Source organism: Molossus molossus, unplaced genomic scaffold (assembly GCF_014108415.1).
Source record: "Molossus molossus isolate mMolMol1 unplaced genomic scaffold, mMolMol1.p scaffold_m16_p_10, whole genome shotgun sequence".
Lineage (NCBI taxonomy): Eukaryota > Metazoa > Chordata > Mammalia > Chiroptera > Molossidae > Molossus > Molossus molossus.
This window is the reverse complement of record NW_023425345.1, coordinates 34,560,577-34,581,097: the sequence shown is the minus strand read 5'-3', so window position 1 is coordinate 34,581,097 and position 20,521 is coordinate 34,560,577. Positions and strand designations below refer to the sequence as shown.

The window sequence follows — 20,521 nt, the reverse complement described above, 5'->3', positions numbered from 1 at the left end:
CTGGACACCAGTCTGGGAAGATCAGTTAAGGTTTCCCCCACCCCCACCCCGGTTTGAGATTTAATAGGACCCCACCTCCCCACCCCCCGCCCCGGGCAAACCGGCAGCTGTTTTAAGTCAATGAAAGTAAGATTGTTAGAGATAAGCGCCTGAGCAGCCCGGGAGCTGTCAGAGCACACTTAAATCAGCCCACATTTTCTCCGGGCATTACCTACGGAGTTTCTTCCGAGGGGATGTAACTCTGGGGTCTCTGTCTCTCCTTCACGCGCCAAGTCAAGTGTCGCAGGGTTCTTAGCCCAACGCGGAGCCTTTTTCTCTTTAAATATCATTCCCTGGTTCTGGACATTGGGTTTTTGGCTTTACCCACACAAAACAAAACCAGTTCAACCACCCCGGAGGCAGAGATGAGAGTGCCTTAAACTTTTCTTTTCTCCCGCCACCCTACTACCCCCTGGAGTAGGTGGGTGCGAAGTGCCCGGGGCGCAGAGCCGGGGTCCGGGTGGCAGGGTCGCTTTAAAAACCGAACCTCCCGCTGCTCCAGCCTCCGCGCTGGGCAGACGGCGGCTGCCTCGGAGAAGGCTCCGCTCACACCCTCAAACCCCCACACGCGCTGTCGGGACGAGCTCTACTGTGTGCAAACCCGAGTGGGGGCAAGAAGGGGCCCGAGCCACGGCCACAGGGCAGCGGGCGAGGTTCCAGAGCTGGGAAGTTGACAAAGGGACTTGACCAAACGTGAATGCGTATTTATAGACGCGAGGTCTACCGAGATCTGGAGATAGCGCACTCTCCCCGCTCCTTCCACTCGTGCATTTCATTTTATCGCTCCTTTAAGTGGAGGGCAGTTTTTTTTTTTTTTTTTTTTAACATTCCTACACCGTGTGGGTAATCACCGCGTTATTTACAATCTAGTTACTCTGCAGCAGGCGGGGAAGCAAACTCCGGGGCTCGTCCCCTTCGGATGGACAGAGAGGGCGACCGGGCGGCGAGCTGCAGGAAGGAGGTCAGGGTGGGTTTTCGGGAGCGCCCGGGCGACCTGGAGGCAGCCGGAGCCCCCGGCGCCGCCCCCGCGCCCGCCCCCGCCGCACCCCCTGGGGCGGGCGCCCGGCCGCGTTGACCGCCGGCTGGTGCGCTGCCCTCGCCTCCCCCATTGTTCCTACTGTCTTTTTGCCTTTTGTTATTTGCACTCGCATTGTGTTGTTTGTCTCTGAAGCCGCCTCATGACCAGCAAAGGGATTTCACCTCGTCCTTGAGAGCTACACGGGGAGCGCGAGCGAGCAAGAGACAGGGGGAGAGGGACGCGCGCGCGCACACACACTCATACACACTCATACACACACACAGACACATACACACACATACAGAGTGAGAAAGGCGAGCCACCAAAACCCATCTCCAGTCTCCTCCCGGGGCCCCCAGCCCGCCACTGTGCCACTTTGCATCCCACGCCAGAGGAGACATTAAGGAGACCCGGTAAGGTGCGTGAATCGCAGCGTTTTAACTTTGTTGTTCGTCCCGATGTTGTTGTGGGCAGACCTCCAAGGCGCAGAGCTCCCCTCTGCCGCTCGCCGCGCCGCCACTCAGCGCCGGTTCCCCGCTCCAGCTGGAGAGCCGGCTGGGCTGGGGGGTGGGGGGCGCCACCGGAGTTTCTTCAAGTACAGAGGGAGGAGGACTGGAATGGGGGTGAGGGAGAGGCGGGAGGCGGCTCGAGACTGGAAGTGGCCCTGTCATCCTCGGGGGGCGCCAGTCGGGGGGGGACCCTGGGGTGTGCGCTTGGACCCAGTTCAGGAAATGGGATAACTTTATATATCTGTTGGGGAGCCTGCGTGCTGCTGTCGGTATTGTTTTCTAAGTGGTGGCGGTGGAGGTGGTGATGAGAGCTGAGGGCAGGAGTGCAGGGGAAAACCTAGGCTAGCCTGTGCACCGGGTTAACGCCAAACCACAGACCCTAAAAGTTGGACAGAGCTCCTTCCCCTCCCCAGAATGCACACGCGACCCCCTTCCCATCCCACAACCTGAATATTCCCCCTTCTCGTCTTTTTGTTTCGCTTTCTGCAATCCCTCTCCCTAGCACTTCCCCCTCCCTCCCGCCCGGAATTTCGGAAACAAGTCTCATCCTTCGGGATTCTAGGGATTTCAGAGACCGGAAGCTTTATAAATTGCAACTACTTCCCCCACCCCACTCAGCGTACGGAGTGAAGACCACTCACGTGTTGTCACTTTAAGCGCGGGTTTGGAAAATCTCGCTCACACGTTGGGGCTCCAGTAATAAGCAAAGAGAAGAGGTTATGCGAGTTTAAATCAAATTGGATTTGGAAACGTTTCCATTTGATAGCAGCAGTTTCTTGCGTATTGATCTGTCATCGGATGCACACGAAGCCTTATTTACATATTTTAATAGAAATTTTCCTTACCCTTTGCAAAGCGAATATATTAATGAATAGTTTGACCCTGGTGACTATTTGAAGACATTGGCCTCTGTGGGTAAATTCAGAGTGTGGTGAATGTGAATTCATTTCAATATCTTTCCTTCTCAACTAAATCAGGTCAAAATGAGGGATTGTGTGAATATACAGGGTGATATTCTCAGTGTCAGCCAACCCAGGCACTCTGGGTGGCAGTCAACTGTACTTGAGAAAAGTTTAGGAATTTGTGCTATCCCAGTTGAGATCCTCACAATATCCAGATATCCAAAGTAGTTGTCCAGAAAGGCATTAGCCGATTTCCCCAGAGGCTGCCTTCAGGCTCAGCACAGTTCTTTAGTCAAGGGCAAGACCAAGGGAGAGATCTGTGGGATTTTGGGTAATAAGTGTGGGAATCTGCAAAGGGACTAGACAGAGTGATTTGTTTCCTTGATGCTCATAAATAATGTCCCCTAGTATCCTTAAAAAAAATTTAAAAAAAACCCACACAAACAAAACAGGCCAATGAAGTAGGCGCGTGGGAGATTCATAAGCAATGGACATTTCAATCAGAAAAAAACAGCGGAGTTTTTGATCAGGATTATAGGACTGAGGCTCGATTGCCAAGAGTGATTAGGTGGAGGACCAGATGGTTTTAAAGTATACGGAAATGTTTTTTAGGTTTGACTTTTATAGAATATGAAAGGAGAACGATTTCTTAGGGTCTTTACAGAACTGCTGAATTTTGATCTAATTTTGAAGGAACTCAGCTGTATTATGAACTGCTGTTAGCTGTGATAGGGAAGGAATCTGGTTTCAAAGGCAGACACGTGGGGTAAAGTTTCTGGGGGTGCTTCTTCTTGATTTAAATATAGCTCCCAGGCTGCAGCCTGGATAAATTCAGTCACAATGATTTAAAAATCCTAAGTACTTACACTGAAAGTTCTGTCAGGCATTGTGCAAAGTTCTCCTGCTCATTATGTCATCAACTGTTTACTCCTCGTAACTATATAAGATAAAAATCATAAGCATCACTTAAAACTGATGCAATACAGCCTGAAATCCTTAAACTGGTAGAGATTGCTTTTGTTTGCCTAAAAGGTAGATCTTTCATCAGATGAGTTGTTTAAAAACATTTACTTGTGGGGGTGGGAAGGGATGTGCATAATTATTTAGTTATTTGTGTTAATTATATACTAACATACTCACTTGAAATTCTTTCTTTTTTTCTTTATTTCCAGTGGTCTTCTAACAACCTTATACATGAAATATTAATAGAGGTTTTTATTTGCTTGTGGGTTTTTAAAAATCCTCTTGTAGCCTTTTTGAATGGGCAATAATGAACCAATCTGGCATAGACTTGAAAGAGTAAGCACTTAATATGTGGAAAAAAGAGCTTCAACTCTTAATACAGAAACCCTGTACTAGTTTTGCTGTTGAGCTGAAACAGTTCTGGTTGAATGACATGTTATGTACAGGATTCAGAACTCTCAAAGGTATTTGGTAAATAACTGGGCATTTGAGATCCAGTGGTTATTTCAAGTTGACTTGGTACTATACATGTAAATGCACATCCTGTTTAGACTGACACATGGTTTTATAAAAGGAAAAAGTGAATATATGATTATAAAGATGTTATCTGTGGAGTATATGGAGTTAATAGTAAAGAACAAAAAAGAAGTTTATATTCAGGTGTGATACCCTCTGTTTTTGGCATTCTTGGGGATAAGGCAGGAGCTATAGGGAGACTTTAAATTTTCATTTTCCAGTTAAAAGAATGAATTTGAATGTTTGAACAATTTTTTTTTCTTATAAAGCAAATTATATAATGATTAAAATAATATACTCTCTTGAAAAATCTCTGTTCTTTTACTGAGTGACAGGCAGTCATTATTTTGAAGGCATGTTCACATTATATAAAAATAATATACTGGGCAGGATAAAACTTGTGTTTAGTAATCTAAAATACACTAGATTTTAAATACTTTAGAGTTCCAATGTTGAACACTGTTTAGATTTCCGGTAGGTAAAATTATTGGATATGATTGATTGGCATACCTGGATGATTCAGCCAATTTCTAATCACTTCTAGCGGTAGAGAATGCTATAATTAGAGTTTTGAGAGTAACCTGAAAAACTTATTTGCTTAGGCCTGAAATTCCCTCACACACTCTTCACAATTTTTAAGCCTGTGAAATGTAGATTTATTTTAAAAGTAAAGAAAGTGCTGGGCCATTTCAAATATACTATATCTTGAATTTAGATTTGTAGAATAGTTAATAAGCTAAAAGTACAGTTTTGTTGCAAACATTGTTTTAAAACATCCATTTGTAAATTGTCTGCATTTGGTTTTCATATGTTAATGATTTGGGCTTTGAAACTTTTTTCCAGAAAGGCATTTTGGTTTATCTTAAAAAACACTACACAAAACTGCCTAAACAACTCTGTAAATAAATGGTTCCAAATGCCTCAATGTGATGAACAAATTAAAGAATTATACTTCTTAATCCACTTATGATCAGTCTTGTTATTCCAATTCCCATTTGGGGGAGTGTGGGGAGTGGGAATGGTTAATGATTCTCAAATGTGAGTGGGGTCTTTGCAGTCTACTTTTTGAGTGATGTGACAAATAATTACTCATACTTCACGTTTAGGAGAAGGATTTTAGAGGTAAGGAAGTTATTTAGTGATCTTCAATTAAACCAAGAGTTTATTTGCATGAAAAATTGTTCTTAATAGAAGAGTAAAATGGAAATTTTAAGAATATTAAGCAAGGATCTAATCTTTTGTTTAAAAATAATGAATTTTTATATTTAAAGGGGAAGAAGTAGAGCACTTCAGACTCAGGAGAAGGGCAGACTCTTAGGTACTTTAGTCATTTACAGCTGGGCCACATCGGGACATTTGCATGATACTACTTAATAAACTTTACTATAGTCCGGCTGGTGTGGCTCAGTGGTTGAGCATCTACCCATGCACCAAGAGGTCACCGGTTCGATTCCCTGTTAGGGCACATGCCCAGGTTGTGGGCCCGATCCCCAGTGGGGGGCATGCAGGAGGCGGTCAATCAATGTTCTCTCTCATTGATGTTTCTCTCTCTCTCTCTCTCTCTAAAATCAATCAATAAATAAAAATTAAAAAATAAATAAAATTTACTGTATTCAATAGTCTTGTCTTTAAAATTAAGAGGAATATGCTTTTTGGGCTGTTTACTCCAAACTTCTTCCCAGTGAGCTTCTTACATGGATGCTTTTGAATGCTCTCCCGATCAGGGGCCTGAACGTTAGGATGGCCCCTTGGTAACAGCCCCATCTGCTTTGATGGACCCCTCTGAATTTCCGCCCCACTTGCCCAGTTTAACCTCTGCATCATAAATTAATTAATTCAAAGGTATTAATAGCTTATTATGGTTTAATTTTCTAGGAGTTATTATTATTACTATTATTATTGCAGTTTACGATGACCATTTAATTACTTAGGGAAAGACTTGTGGGAATTACAAGTATCAAGAGAAGCTGCCAAGAAGAAATATTTATAAACATAGGGATTTATTTTTCAGTACACTCAAATCATACCTTATAAGGCAAGTAATTACTCCACTTACAGGTAAGGTTTACATTCAGTAGGGGAAACATTGATAAAGTTAGAGGGAAAAAAATGAATGCATTTAATTAGTATGTTGAATAACTACCCTTTAAAAATTGAGCCTTAAAAAGTAAAAAACCACTCAGAAACAAAAAAGTATTTCCACGTCTGGCCGTGTGGCTCCGTGGTTGAATGCCGCCGACCCTGCACCGAGAGGTTGCCCGTTCGATTCCTGGTCAGGACACAGGCCCAGGTTGTGGGCCCGATCCCCAGTGGGGGGCACGCAGGAGGCGGCCAGTCTATGTGCTGTCTCACTGATGTTTCTATCTCTCTCTCCCTCTCCCTTCCTGTGTCTCTGAAATCAATAAAAAAAAAAATTTTTTTTTTTTTATTTCCAGGAATGATTATGGTGGTGGTATTGATTTCTACAGGTATAGGTCCATTCATTCTTTATTAGTTAATGTTTACTGTACATTTAAAAACTGATTATATCTGCTGCACAGTTACTCATCATTTAATTAATCGTCATGATTGTGTGGTAATGCATGTCCAAAAGGGACAAATAGTGCAATAGTTAACAGTAGGGGAGAGCTCTGGTTTGATCTCCAGTTGATATTCCCTGGAAACTCAGGTATTTCATTGTCACTACAGCACCAATTAAGCCTTGGAAGTAGGGAATTCTGGAAAGGTGCAGAAGAGGTGATCCCACTAGCTTTTGGGGCATCTCAGTTTAGGTCTATTTATAATTCGTCCATGACTTGGAGTTCTGAACATTCAGTGCTCTGCCCCTTTTCCTAACCTCTAAAGCTGGGGATTGTAATGCTTTTTGTTACAGGGCTATGCATGAATTATACTAGATCCAAGTCAAATTCTTAGAATAGGGTCTGTCATGAACTAGGTGCTCAGTAAATGTCAGCTGCACTCTTCTCTCCTTCCAGTCAAGTCTTTTAAATCGTGAGTAACGTTGGAAGCTTCATTTTTCACTTTGCTTTGCACTTATTTGAGTCCAAAGTGAAAACTATATCACTTTCTTGAGGCTGAGATCAACACTTTAAAATAGTGATTCTGTGAATGGCTATACATAATCTCTGATAATATTGTTATGTTAAGATGCTACATTTGGTGCAAGTGTGAATTCTATCTTTTATTCATATAAATCTTCCTTCAGTAATTAACATTTTAATTACTACATAATAGGTAAAGGCAAACAAAAACTTTAGGACTTAATTTGTAGATCTCTCTTTTTGTTGCCCTTTTTGATATCCCATTGCAGATATAAACAAGTGAAAAAATCTTTGTGATTTTATCCATTGATAATTATCCACCTCTGGGTTATATTAAGTTATAGTGCATGTGGATAGAGAGGAATTCCACTTGGGAAAAGAAATACATCTGATTTTGCAATATTTTGCCCTATTGAGTCAACAGTTCCTTCAAAGAGAATCTCGTAGGTTTGCTTGTTTGTTTAAATTGGGTGCACAGTAAATATATACCATTGCTTGTTCGAAGAGATGACATCGAGCAGTAACATGGAGAAATTAGTGGTTATTTTCTCTACCCAATGATAGAAGGGATTTCTCTGTAAGTACAAGCATCCAAAGATAAAGGAAAGGCTTTTTAAAAGACAAGTAAATGTGTTTCCCCTTTGCTGTGCTCAGTCATTGGCTAGGAGCAGCCCCTGGAAACATGGCCTTGGTGCACAAATGATGCTAGAGACATGGGGGTAGCCTGTGCTGCATGGAGTCCATTCTATTCTTGCAATAGGAGATCTGAGTGGTGAGTTATGGTTTAGTAGTATTGTCCAGGGTTAGTAGTGGTTAGTAGACCTGGCTTTTTTTTCTTGAGCTCATGATGCTTTATTTGCCTTCATTGTAAAATGAACATAATGATTGTATCACCTCACAGAGTCCTAGTCAAGATTAATGAGGTTATATGAGATTATACACAAATCTATATAGTACCTTGCATGGCATAGCAGAAGTACTCAATATAGATCACACTCTTTTTAATGTAGTCATAAAATGCAACCGAGGGGTACAGCAAAATTGTATCAGGTGATCATAAATATATTTAAACAATTGATATTTCATGTAATTAGAAGGCATTGTTTATGCAAGCAAACATCCCCAATGTTTGCCTTTTAACAGCACAGTTAATTTCTCGTGCTTCAGTCCTTAGTTTCAGCAGGTTATAAAGCCTACCACAGATGCACTGGCTGACCTTGACCATCTTCAGGTAAATTGCCTTAAAGCACCAGGTAGACAGGATGCTCTCTTCATTTCCTAACCCCTCTAGGCTCCCTGTTCAGTTGAGAAGGAACTTGCACTACAAGTCTGCATTTTATCTTGAGCCTCAAACACCTTGCGAGTCTGCTCCCTTATGTTACTGTTCCTAAACCAACTTGCTGCACCACAAAGCACTGAACTCAAGTGGCCCTCAGCGCACGCCTGCTGTGATGAGTCACAGAGCCACCAGCACTTTGTTGCATTAGATTTGATCACTGCCATGAGCAGTCCTTCGCTTGTCAGCTAAGAGACCCTTCAGGGAGTTGTCCCTTAATAGAAAGTCTCTTTTCTTCCCTCCTGTTGTAACTTTAAATTAAAAGAAACTGTGGAGGATCTGGTGGCATTGCAGCAGTTCATTCTTCTACCCACCGGGAAAACAACATCTGAGAAAAGACGTTATTGGACTGAGAATTGAGTTGTTGCTATTTTTGGGGGGGCCAGCGGGGGTGGTGGTGGTTGTGGGAGAATGAAGACCATGCCATTTAGACCCCGTCAGACTGATGCTCCGTAATGTAATGGGGAGCAATTCTGCGTATACGAGGGATCTTTTTTTTTTGTATATAAGACATCTCCTTAGCATGTCAGTTTCAAGTGGAATTCATGAGACCGCTGGTATTTTGCCTCTGTTTTTAGGTGGTTCTGTGTGTTGTGCTGTGTGGGAAACTAGCCCTGGAACAACTTCAAAATCCAAGGAGGATGGGAGGCAGGAAAAGAGAGCTAATTTGTGACACATTCCTCAGACGAGCACCCTCTGGGGAATCTGTGCCTAGGATAAAGATGACTTACTGGAGGCTCTGGCATAGTTTCCCCCGAATAGTGAGTGCTGGTTACTTCAATGTCTCTAGTTAGAAAGGCTGACGAATTTAACATTTGTGAGAAAAAAAGGAAAAAACTAATGTATCAGTACGTTTGACGGCACGTTTTCTAGATGCCGTTTCTCACTAAACTTTCTGATTTAATTCTCTGCTGAGCCAGGCTTTCTGGGCTCCGGACGGCAGTGGCCGGGCCAGTCCTGTGCCGGGCTGGGGCCTGCCCTCCAATCTGATGTGTGTGAAGATTTCCGGTGTGACCCGTGGCCACTGACAACTGAAGTTTGATGCGTGGTAGCAGCAGCTGACTGAGGGTGGCCTGGAAGTTCTGGGATGCTTGGTGTTATACCGGCAGTTTGTCGTGTGTGTCTGGCACAGTCGGTCTCATTTACTCTTGCGACGGGCACTGCTTTTGGACAAGTGCATACCGCTTCATGTCGTTCTGGCTTGACTTTCCTTACATTACTCTCGGTCTCCTCTCCGTGGGACCTTCACTACTAGAATAGCAGTGTCTTTTCTACATGAAATTGGAAAATAAAGCATAATTTTAATGCACACTGAACAAATAAATCTATCAGTATATTAAGAAACTTAATGGGCCCATTATTTATTTCTAAGGACTTTCTCAGCACCTCCCCAAATGCTTTTCCCTCCCTTCTTTTTACTTTTTATATTTTAATATTTTTTCTTTATTGCTTTTTTAGAGAGAGGAAGTGAGAGAGGGAGAGAGATAGAAAGAAACATCGATGAGAGAGAACATCAACCGGCCGCCTCCTGCGTGCCCCCCACTGGGGATCGAGCCCACAACCTGGGCATGTGCCCTGACCGGGAATCGAGCCGGTGACCTCTTGGTGCAGGGGTCGATGCTCAGCCACTGAGCCACACCAGCCGGGCTTCCCTCCCTTCTTTTCTTTCCCTGTCACTGCTTATTGTGCCTTCTTAAATCTTTCTCTTACCTCAAGGTCTTTATTCTCATGACACCACTGACCACTCTGCATTGCGTGGATCTCACTGGATGAAGTGAGAAGGGAAAGGTGTGTGGACTGCGTGGCTGCCTGGTTCGAAAGGGGGCCCACAGGGTGAGAAGACATGAGGGCGGTGAGCTCACTGAGGGCACTGTGTTGTAGCCCAGCACAGTCGTGATGCCCGGAACAGGGCAGTGACAGAATGAATGGTTGCTGGGCCAGCAGACCTTGCACACCGAGCTTCACGTCGCTTCAGGGCAGCCCTGCTATGGGGAAGTGGTCAGAGGAGCAGCGGTGCAGCCTTTGACTCTGTTCCAGGCACCGCGCTAGGTGCTTTCCATGGACAATCTTATTGAACCCTCACAGCCCACCAATGAGGTGGGTATTATCCCCTTTTCCCAGGTGGGCAAACAACGCCAGTCGGTCAGGTGCTTGCTCACTTTCCTCAGCTAATGAACAGGAGAATCATTGCCTGGATTTTCAGTCTTTGTGATTCTACTATTTGTACTTTTTTCATCATGCTGTGGCCAAGATACTGGTGTGACTTCCTGTCCATAAATTGGGAGCACTAACCGCATCTGCCTTTGTACCGCAGGAAATAGGAGGAACAGGGGAGAGAAGTTGTCACTGAAAAGGATGCCTGAGCTGTAAAGGAATTTCTAAATGTCGGTTATTGTGATTGAGTACCCGAGATCCATTTATTAACACACAGAGGAATGTTGCTTAAACTTTACGTAAACATTTCTCACTTGACGCAGAGATTCTGAATTAGCGTTGCTGCTAATGACACTTTCATTTCACTGATTCACAAATCCACCATGATGCCTAGCACAGTGCCGCTAGGAACTGTTTAATAAGCATTTGCTGGACAGTTCACTCAGTGACTAAGGAGTATTGACTTGGGTCTGGGGGGAGGGGGAAGGTGGGAAATTGAAAGCAGACCAAAAGGGTCGCCCTCCTTTATTTCTAATTCCCAGAGTGGCATGTGATCCAGTGACCTTTAAGTAGGAAGACTTCCCAATAGTTCATGTCCTGGTTATTGGAATCTTGAGGGGAAGGATGTTTTGCTAAAGGTAATGACTGCAAACTTGGGTTCAGCATTGTTAGGAGAGGCGACCATTCGTTTGATTTGGAAAGTCAGGCTGGAGAATGTATTGGGGGGGAGAAAATAAAGGTAAAAAGTAATTCTAAACCTAACAGGAGTTTCAGTAGAAAAACGGCTCTAATTCAAGCACTGAAATGTTAACATCAATGCGAGTCTCATGGCTCAAACCCCACACACTGCTTTGGAAATAAAAGAAGATTGTGTAAAGAATTAGCAGTACAAGGCATTTTTAAGTGCTTTATTGCAGAGGCCTGCGATACTCTGTGAAATCTATGCAGCCTCTTTCTTCCTGCTGTGCTTAATTTCAGAATCTGATGCTATTACCTATCCTTGGAGGAAAAAAATCACTCTCTGTTAACTCTTAAAAACCGAGTTTAACATTGCATTTGCTTTCAACATAATCTTTCTGGCCTTTCTTGGGAAGAGAGGAGTGGTATATTTAGCCACAGAGGGTTTGCCTCCAAGTTTAGTATCTAGGATCGCTTGTAGGGGGTGGTAGGACAGTGAGGGGGCAATTGGTAATAAATTATGAAAGTGTAAGTTTAGAAATGGCTTAAGCAGCTTGAAGAATACGGTCTCCGAAAGAGTCAGAGGTGGCTGTATTTGAATCCAGATCAGAAGCAGAATAGGACTTAACTCTTTACAATAGGTGCCTATTTTCTTGTGTCATGAAGACATACCCACCAAAAAATAAGTTTCCTGGCAGGCTGTCACTGTGTCCTCCTCCTGTCAGCTTGAAAGAATAGTTGACATCAATTGATAGTTTACTGTTGCCAGGGACTGTGCTGAGCAGTGTATTTTGATTTTTATTGATTCTTTCCGGTAGCTCTCTGATATAGATACAATGTTGCCCCATTACACAGATATGGAAGGTGAACTTGCTGATAAGTGGTGAAATTGAGACTTGAACCAGACTGGTCTGATTTGGAAGACTGGGCTTTTACCCATTGTAATGTAGGAAGTGTGCTTAAGTCCTACCGAGTCAGCCCTTCAAAGGACATTGTATTTTACCTTTTTTTTTAATCCTTACTTGAGGACATTTTTCCATATTTTGCTCAGATAGAGTGGGAGGAAGAGGGAGAGAGGGGGGAGAGAGAGAGAGAGAGAGAGAGAGAGAGAGAGAGAGAGAGAGAGAGAAACATCGACGTGAAAGGGATACATGGAGTGGTTGCCACCCCCACAACCCAACCAGGGCCGGGGACAAACTGCAACCGAGGTACATGCCCTTAGCGGGAACTGAACCTGGGTCTCTCTGGACCGCAGGCCGACGCTCTAACCGCTGAGCCAAACCGGCCAGGGCTTACCTTTTCTTTATAGATGCACTTCTGTCACTCTAGAACAGGCTCTTTTCAGCTTTCTTCTGACTATTGCAAACTTGTCCACGCTAGGATCTCTCTTTACACTCTGCTTTAATTACCACTGTCAGATCAACCTTCCTGATGTGGTCTTTAGATCATGTTGCCCCTTTCTCAAAAATTCAGTGCCTGAGTTCTACATATGGGTGGGACTGAGACTCTTGAGCTGGTTTTTAAGGGCCTTACCGTCTATCTCCACATCTTCTATCTTTTCAGGCTCGTATTTGACACCTTCCCTTTGAGAACAATTTGCTTCTGATCTGGATTCAAGCTGAACACAGTTTCCCAGATGACTCCCAAACTGTCTGCAACACATCAACCTTATCAACTCTTTTCAGAATGCTCATGCCAGGGGCCAGGGCCACTGATATAAGGCCCTGCTCACACCTGAACCCTGTCGACTCAGGGACTTCTTCTAGGCTGGCTTTTTCCATCTTGCTTCACACCTCCTCCTCAACTGACTTCTCTTGGTTTCCCGTCCACTTGGACTCTGTAATTTGGCTTTTGCTTTTTGTGTTATCTCTTCTTTCATGCAGTGATCAACCAATATTTATTGAGCACCTGCTACGAGCCGGGTAACCATGTTCACTACTAGAGAGCCAGTGGTGTGTGGAACAGGCACACGTCTTGGACACAAGGACTTATAGTTTATTAGGGAAGATAAACTTGAATTAAACAGTTACCTGCATTTGTGATTGTAAGTTGTGGAACGATATTTTACAGAAGTACATACCACATGTAGGAAAAGTATATGATATACGGGGGGGAGGGCAGTCAGAGGAGGCTGCCATGAGGAAGTCACATTTGAAAGATGATTCATGAAGTAAAGAGGACGAGAGAAAACTTCTGAGATGTAGGGAGTAGCGTGGGCAAAGGTTCCAACGCGAGAGGGAGGAGGGTGTGTTCTTAAAATTAGGTGAGCAGCAGCATGGCTGGAGCAGCAGGACTGGGAAATGGATCTTGATTAGGCTGTAGAGGTAGGTTGGGATCAGCTCATTAACTCTATGGGCCATGCTAGAACGTGAATTTTTATAGTAAGGGTGATAAGAAACCCACTGAGTAGTTTTAAACAAGGGACTGATAACGTGTGTGGCTATACATGCTGATCACATTTAAGAGAGGCAGGAATGAATCTGGGCAAGCTAATAGGGAGGCTGTTGCCGTGATCAGGCAAGAGACAGTTGGCGGCTTGGACTGTGGACTGTAGCAGTAGTGTTGGACATGCACACAGGAGGTTTTCAGAAACAAACATGGAGGGAAAACCATTCAGTTTCAGGAGATTTGTAACAACACTCCACCTCCCCAAATTCTTATTCCAGTGGGATAGTCCCTTTGGTAATTACCCATTGTTTCCATGTTCCACAGGTTCAGAAAAGAGATGCCCAAGTCCTTAGCTCTCCAGGGACTCTGCTGCCTGGGTCTGTACCTGCTTTAGCCCTTGTGTAGTCAGGCAGAGAAGTTTGACACAATACATGTAGTGCCTCCTGTCTACATGTATGTATTTGCCTTCACATTTTTGTCTTCCTTTATATATCATCCCTTCATATAGATTTCCTGAAACCCTATCCATCCCTTCATCTCCAAATTAAATTTTGTTTCTCCACAGTATCCTCCCAGAAAATACTAAACAAAGACTTCTCCTTCAGATCTTATGATATTTACATCTATAAGCACTTGTATGGCGTTAACTCTGTATTGGACCACATTGTAAGCATGTTGTGAACATGTCTTATCCTTTGAGAGATGTTGTAAGTTTTTGACTAGGAATGGGGATGCTGTAGTTCAGTGTTTTACTCCTATTTTGGGTCATCCTTTACCTTTTTCTAGCTGGACAATTTACATGACCTTGCTCAGTCGGTGGTTCCTCATCTGCAGAATGGGGATAATTATGTTTATTTTATAAAGCAGTTGTGAGGAATCAAGAGAGACTGAATACAAAGTACTTAAAACAATCCTTGGCACATAATAAACTCTACACTGTGATGACATTTTATGGTTACAAATGTATTCTTTGAAATCAGGAACCTGTATCTTATTACTACTTTTGTTGAAGCTCAGTAAGTATTTATTGAATTCAGATTTTAAAGTAAGTATCATTTCTGCCAGGGAATACAAATATAAACAAGTCATAGTTGTTGTCTGCAAGAATCTGGATTTGATAGGGGAACTAGTCACATAAACTGGTAATTATAATATATCAATGTGATAGGTATAGTGATAAAGTATTTTGAGATCATAGAAGAGAGGTTGGGCAAGGTTTTCTAAGTGAATTGTATGAGCTGAGTATTTTATTAGATTAAATACATATTAAAAGAATGTGTGTGTACATCATATAAAACTCAAAGGTATAGAAAAAAGTAGCACTTCTGTCTTACTTTTGCCAGCCCATTCCTACTACTTTCAACTCTATTTCTAAATAAAATATTTACTCCTTATACTTTTTCTTCTTCTTCTTTTTTAAATGTTAACTATCAATCAACTTCCTACCACTTGGCTTTGTTATACTATTCATCCTCTACCCGTATTTCCTAATACCACACATACTCCTTTTCATCTTTTTTGGGGGAAGTTAAATTAGTTCAGAAAACAGTTTGACTATGTAAATGTTGTTTATAGCTGAGAATATTATATATTGATTACTTTTACTTTGTATACAACTTATTGGTTTTCCTGGACTTAATAATAACCTGTGTTCAAACCTACAAGTTTTATTAGAAGTGCTCAATGTTTACTGCAATTTCTGAGTCAAGGTTTAAAACAGGTAAGTGGCATATCCAGGGTGGCCATGGGGGTAGTCAACTCACTGGTACAATTTAGTGCTATTGGAACCCGATGATGATAATAAGCCCACTGAGTTTTAGTCAGAGATATTATGCTTTTAAAAATGTCTGCAACATTGCACCCCCTTATTACTTCACTTGGGCACACTGCTCCCACCACCTGCCCTTCGTAAGGCTCTGAGTTAACCCGAGTAGGGCAGGGAGTGGTGCTCTGAGAAGCTGGCGGGACGACGAGTTAAAAGGAAAGGAGGGACCTGGAGAGTATTATGCTAAGTGAAAGAAGCCTGTCAGAGAAAGACAACTATCACATGATCTCACTTATTTGTGGAATCTAATGAACAAGATAAACTAAAGAACAAAGTAAATCTGGAGACATGGAAGTAGGGAATATACTGGCAAACCTCAGAGGGAAGGGGGTGGGGGAGGGGGGATAGATTAACCAAAGAATTTATAGGCATATACACATAACCCATGGACACAGACAATAGTGTGGGAAGGCCTGGGGGACAGGAACAGGGTGGAGGGAGTCAATGGGGATAAAAGGTACATCTGTAGAACTTTCAACAATAAAGATGAATTTTAAAAGAAAGGAGGTGAAAAATAGCATGATGTGTTTTGAAATTCTAGGGCTTGGTGTCTGGAGAACATAAAGCACGTGACAGGAAGCAGCGAGGTGAGGCCGTGACGGTTGGCAGTGGTCAGATCAAGGGGATCTTACCAGAGACTTGTTCTCACCAGATTCCGTCTCGTAGGCACCCAGCACTGAGGGTGCTGGGTAACATGGTCTGCTTTGCTTGTGAACGAACTGACGATGCATTAGCCAAAAAAGTGGAAAACTGTCTTCGTAACCCGTCAGTTACAATGATATCTGTGTATCTTTGGTGACATAGTAATACTTTAGGGGTACCCAATCAGTGAAATTTTTAGATCCCATAATCCAGAATGTGCATGTGCGTGTACACACACATATATATTGATAATGTATGTACATGTGTTGTACTTTAGTTAATATTCAGGCCCAATAAGACTTAGAGCAAGATTCAAGCTACATGATAATACAAGTAGTAGCCAAGTCCCCGGAGACCAACTCCGCCATGTAGATTTGCTCGCAGTAGGTTTGGGTGGATGGGAGGGCGCTTGGAAACAGCACCTCAAGGGGCGGAGAGAAGCAGGGTGGGCTGAAGGAGGAGGTGGTTGTGAGGCAGCTGAGGCTTCAGCTCACCTCTGGGGAGCTCTGGACCTGGGTGCCCCTCAGAGATGTCCTGAACCGAGGCCAGGGGACCAGACCTTTGTAACAAATGTCACATTGGTGTTGCATGTGTGCCATCCTTGGGGTGGGGGTGGAACTTTGGACGAGGGCAGTTCTTGAGAAGGACCTTAGCTGTGAATGTTCAGCAGCCAACACTCCTGGCAACTGGGAGGTGAGTGCTACTGGTAGCACCCCACAGTTTCCACTAACACAATCTTCTGAGACTCTCTCTCTCTCTCTCTCTCTCTCTCTTTTTCTTTCTCTCTCTCTCTCTTTATTTATTTATCTATCTATCTTCAGATAGAGCAGGAGGGAGACAGGGGGAAGAGAGAGAGAAACATCCATGTGAGAGAGACACATCGAGTGGTTGCCACTCACACGACCCCAACTGGGCTGGGGACAAACTGCAACTGAGGTACATGCCCTTAGTGGGAACCGAACCTGGGTCTCTCTGGTCCGCGAGCCGACGTTCTAACTGCTGAGCCAAACCAGCCAGGGCTTTCTTTCTCTTTTATAAATTATCATAGATTTTTCTTGAAAGATGGCTGACAGAGCGTTAGCAGTGGGTCTGGAGGTACAGCTTCGCCATTTCCCATGTTCACTTATATTTGCATTATTGATATCCCTTGAACATCTATAGATTTTTGTTTTGTTTTCAAGGAAAATTTTTCAAAAGTAAGTTTTTTATTGATATTTTAGAGAGAAAGAAAGGAAGAGGGAGAGAGAGATAGAAACATCGATGAGAGAGAAACATTGATCGGCTGCCTCCGGCACACCTCCCACTGTAGATCGGACCCACAACCTGGGCATGTGCCCTGACCAGGAGTCAAACCGGTGACCTCTTGGTGCATGGGATGATGCTCAACCACTGAGCCACACCGGCCGGACTTCAAAGAAAAGTTTTAAAACCACTTGTTAACTTCATGAGGGTTAGTGTAGCTAAAAATTAGACGATGTAATCCATACCTCAAACTCAAGCACATGAAACTGTAACGCGAGTCAAAACAGTGAACAGACGAGAGGAACATTACGGTGAACTCCTTCCTGTTGTGATAGGAAGACCCGGTGCCAATCCTTCAGTAGTTAGGCTGGAAAATAAAACCATGTGGACCATCCTGAACTTCCAGCTCCGGAGAACATTTTTTAATGGATGAGACCAAGGGAATGTTGTAACTGGAGGCAGGACAGCTGACAGGATGTGGACATGTGACGGGAGAAGATCCTGCCCAGTGTCAGACACAGTGCAGGCCCAGGTTTTTCAGGGTCCCAGGTGGGCATCTATGTCAGCGCTGTGCTAATGTTTTTTTGATCCTGTATAGACACTATTAATAAAATAAAATGTTACTTTACATAAACATAGAAATTGAAAAGGAATAAAGAATCTCAGTAGAACAAGAAATGTGAAGAGAGGCTGTGCTTTCGTACGGTTTTCCAGGGGTGATCTTTCCCCGTCCACCTTGAGCTTCAGTTCTACGCTAAATGGGGAGAAAGTATACTGGAGACGGAGTTGGACAATGTTATGAAGCTGACCTGGGCAACTATGTAAATGAGATAGGACGAAGTCCAACTATTAAAAAATAAATAAGGTTTTAGACTATTGTTGTGATTCTTTAAAATACTGTAAACACCATGGAGGGAGCTTGTATATCTGTGTACGTACGTGTTTGCCTTTTCGTGTGCGTCCCTGGGGTCAGAATGACTTCGCATTCCCTCCTATTTAGTAATTCCTCATTATTAACTGAGAGGTTGGGGCCACACTGACACTGTTGCCCCTCTGTATATCTGGCTTTCATTTATGAGCCATATCCTGCCTTATATCCAGAATGCTTTTGCATGTTCTCTTGTTGCTTATTTGTTCTCTGACTCATAAATTTATAAATCAGTTACATGCAATCATTAAAAGATATCTTTATTCATGTTGTCTCAGCAATAGAGAACTTGAAAAGACGAAACCTTTCATAAATGTAGTAAGTTCCTTCATGACCTTTTGGGATTTTAAATGTTTATAAGCATGTTTTTTTTCTGGAAAAACTCAGCCTGGCTTAAAAGAATTATCTCAGATTCATCTTGTGCCTGAACTTTAGATAGCTTAGCTTCCTTTTATTTTGTTAATAAAAATTCATTTTAGTAGGGTTCTCATTTTTATATTTAACAGTGCCTGCTCACAAGTATTTGTTGTTTTGAATTTATTGGAAGGAAGGGGATACATGCATTTTAGGCAGCATTACTATTACTTTTTATAACAGATAAAAGTAAAAGTTAGCTGGATTTGGAACCAGCATATAGAAATCTTCATAAGGATATGGTAATCAAAATTGGCTTCCTAAGAAAACCTAATCACATAGTCTTAAATATAGTCCATAAGTTCAAAGGTAGAAACCTTGTAATGCTAGAGTGCTTTTAAAATAATAAAAAATTAAAAATATTTTTATATATGTACAAATGATCTTTCCATTACTGAGTAAGAGACATATATTGTCTCTCAAAAACACCGCCACCACCACAAATGTCTGCCTTGAGATTTTCAGGTGATTGCATCCATACATGTACTTAATCTCTTAGTAACTATTTGCATATCAATCTTAATAGTAATTTCAAATCAACAATATTGTGTTTGACTAATCTTTATTTTTCATTTATTTAAAATATTTTTGTTGTGAGTCTGTTCTCTGTCACATATGACATGTGTTGAGTAATGGAGTTGGAATGGTGGCAAGAAAGATTTGGTCCCTGCCCGCATGGGGCTTTCGCTCTATAAGAAAAATGGTTGATCAGCTAATAGTTCCAGCAAGTAGAGAGAAGAGAAATTGTGAAATTGTGACTGGTAGCAGGACTGTGTGTTGTTGTTGTTGTTTTAATCGCTAAAGCATAGAATCTTAAAGAAATGATATCTACCTTAAATGTTTTAGGATTTTAAACAAAATGTATTTTATCAGTGTTTCATTGTTTTTCAGTTAGCTAATTAATTAATGGATAGTCAAGGCTTTTAAGTATGGGTCTGCTGAGTGATGGCCCTTGTCACCTTCTGGGGGCAGTTAAACCCATAATAATATAGTCTACTATTTTTACTTTTTATTTACAAAAAAGGTCAGGAGAGCTAAAAGGCATTTGGCAAGCAATCTAAGTGCAGAATTTGTCCAGTTTAAAAAAAAAATGTTTTCTCCCAATTTTATTTAGCTGTTTGATACCTAATGTAGTGGTTTTTAAAAACAACATACCTCTATTCTTTTTAAAGCATTCAATCTAATGTCACTAAGAACATTTTTCTTTGCCCTCATCTTTCATTAGTTATATAACGTTTAATGAATTTACCCCAATCCAACAGCAAATAGAAATGCTTTAGTGACTCTGGTGACTGGGGGAATGGAGGCTAGTGAAGAGAGTTGAACCTACAGTACTAGTGATGAGTGTTACGGAGGAAGAGTAGAGGGAGCTTTACGGAGACAGAGGTAGGACGATTTATTCTGGAAGTCACAGGAGGCTTTCCCGAGGAAGAGCCTTGGGGCTGGGATAGGAGGGAAAGTAAGGCTAACTGGGCGAAGGAAGTGTGGGGAGGTGGAGGAGAGACCCCACGCGCAGGGCTCTGCAGTGTTAGAGCCGGGACTGTGGAGGAGGTGAGGGGACCGCAGTGGCCGGACCTGTGAAAGGGCAGCCGTTGTGCCCGGGGAGTCTGGGGGAGGAGGCAGGAGTCGTCTCAGGCAGGGTCTTCCAGGTGATGCTAAGGTTTTAGTTTCCATCAGGAAGACAATGGCAAGTAATGAAAGGGTTCAGATTTGCGTTTCGAACATCGCTCTGGATGCTTGGAAAATGGACCGGCGGGACATCCTTTATGTAGTGATTAGAGCAGTCTAAATAGGGGGTGTTGTCCTAGTCCTGAAACTTCATTCTTCCCTGTTTCCAGGCCTCATCCTGCTCAAAGTTGGTCCTCGAAATACTTAAGGAAGAGCAGAACCGAAATATATCACAGGTGTAGTAAACCTTTCCAATAC

The 20,521-nt window shown here is 42.8% G+C and overlaps 1 protein-coding gene across 1 annotated transcript in view; it reads left to right on the top strand.

The window, feature by feature from the left end:
• Nucleotides 1-1,362: 1,362 nt before the first annotated feature.
• Nucleotides 1,363-20,521, top strand: part of SOX5 (SRY-box transcription factor 5) — a 960,413-nt gene continuing 941,254 nt past the window's right edge. The window contains exon 1 of the mRNA XM_036251464.1: nt 1,363-1,475. The gene's annotated coding sequence lies outside the window, so the exon portion shown is untranslated. The remainder of the gene's footprint in view (nt 1,476-20,521) is intronic.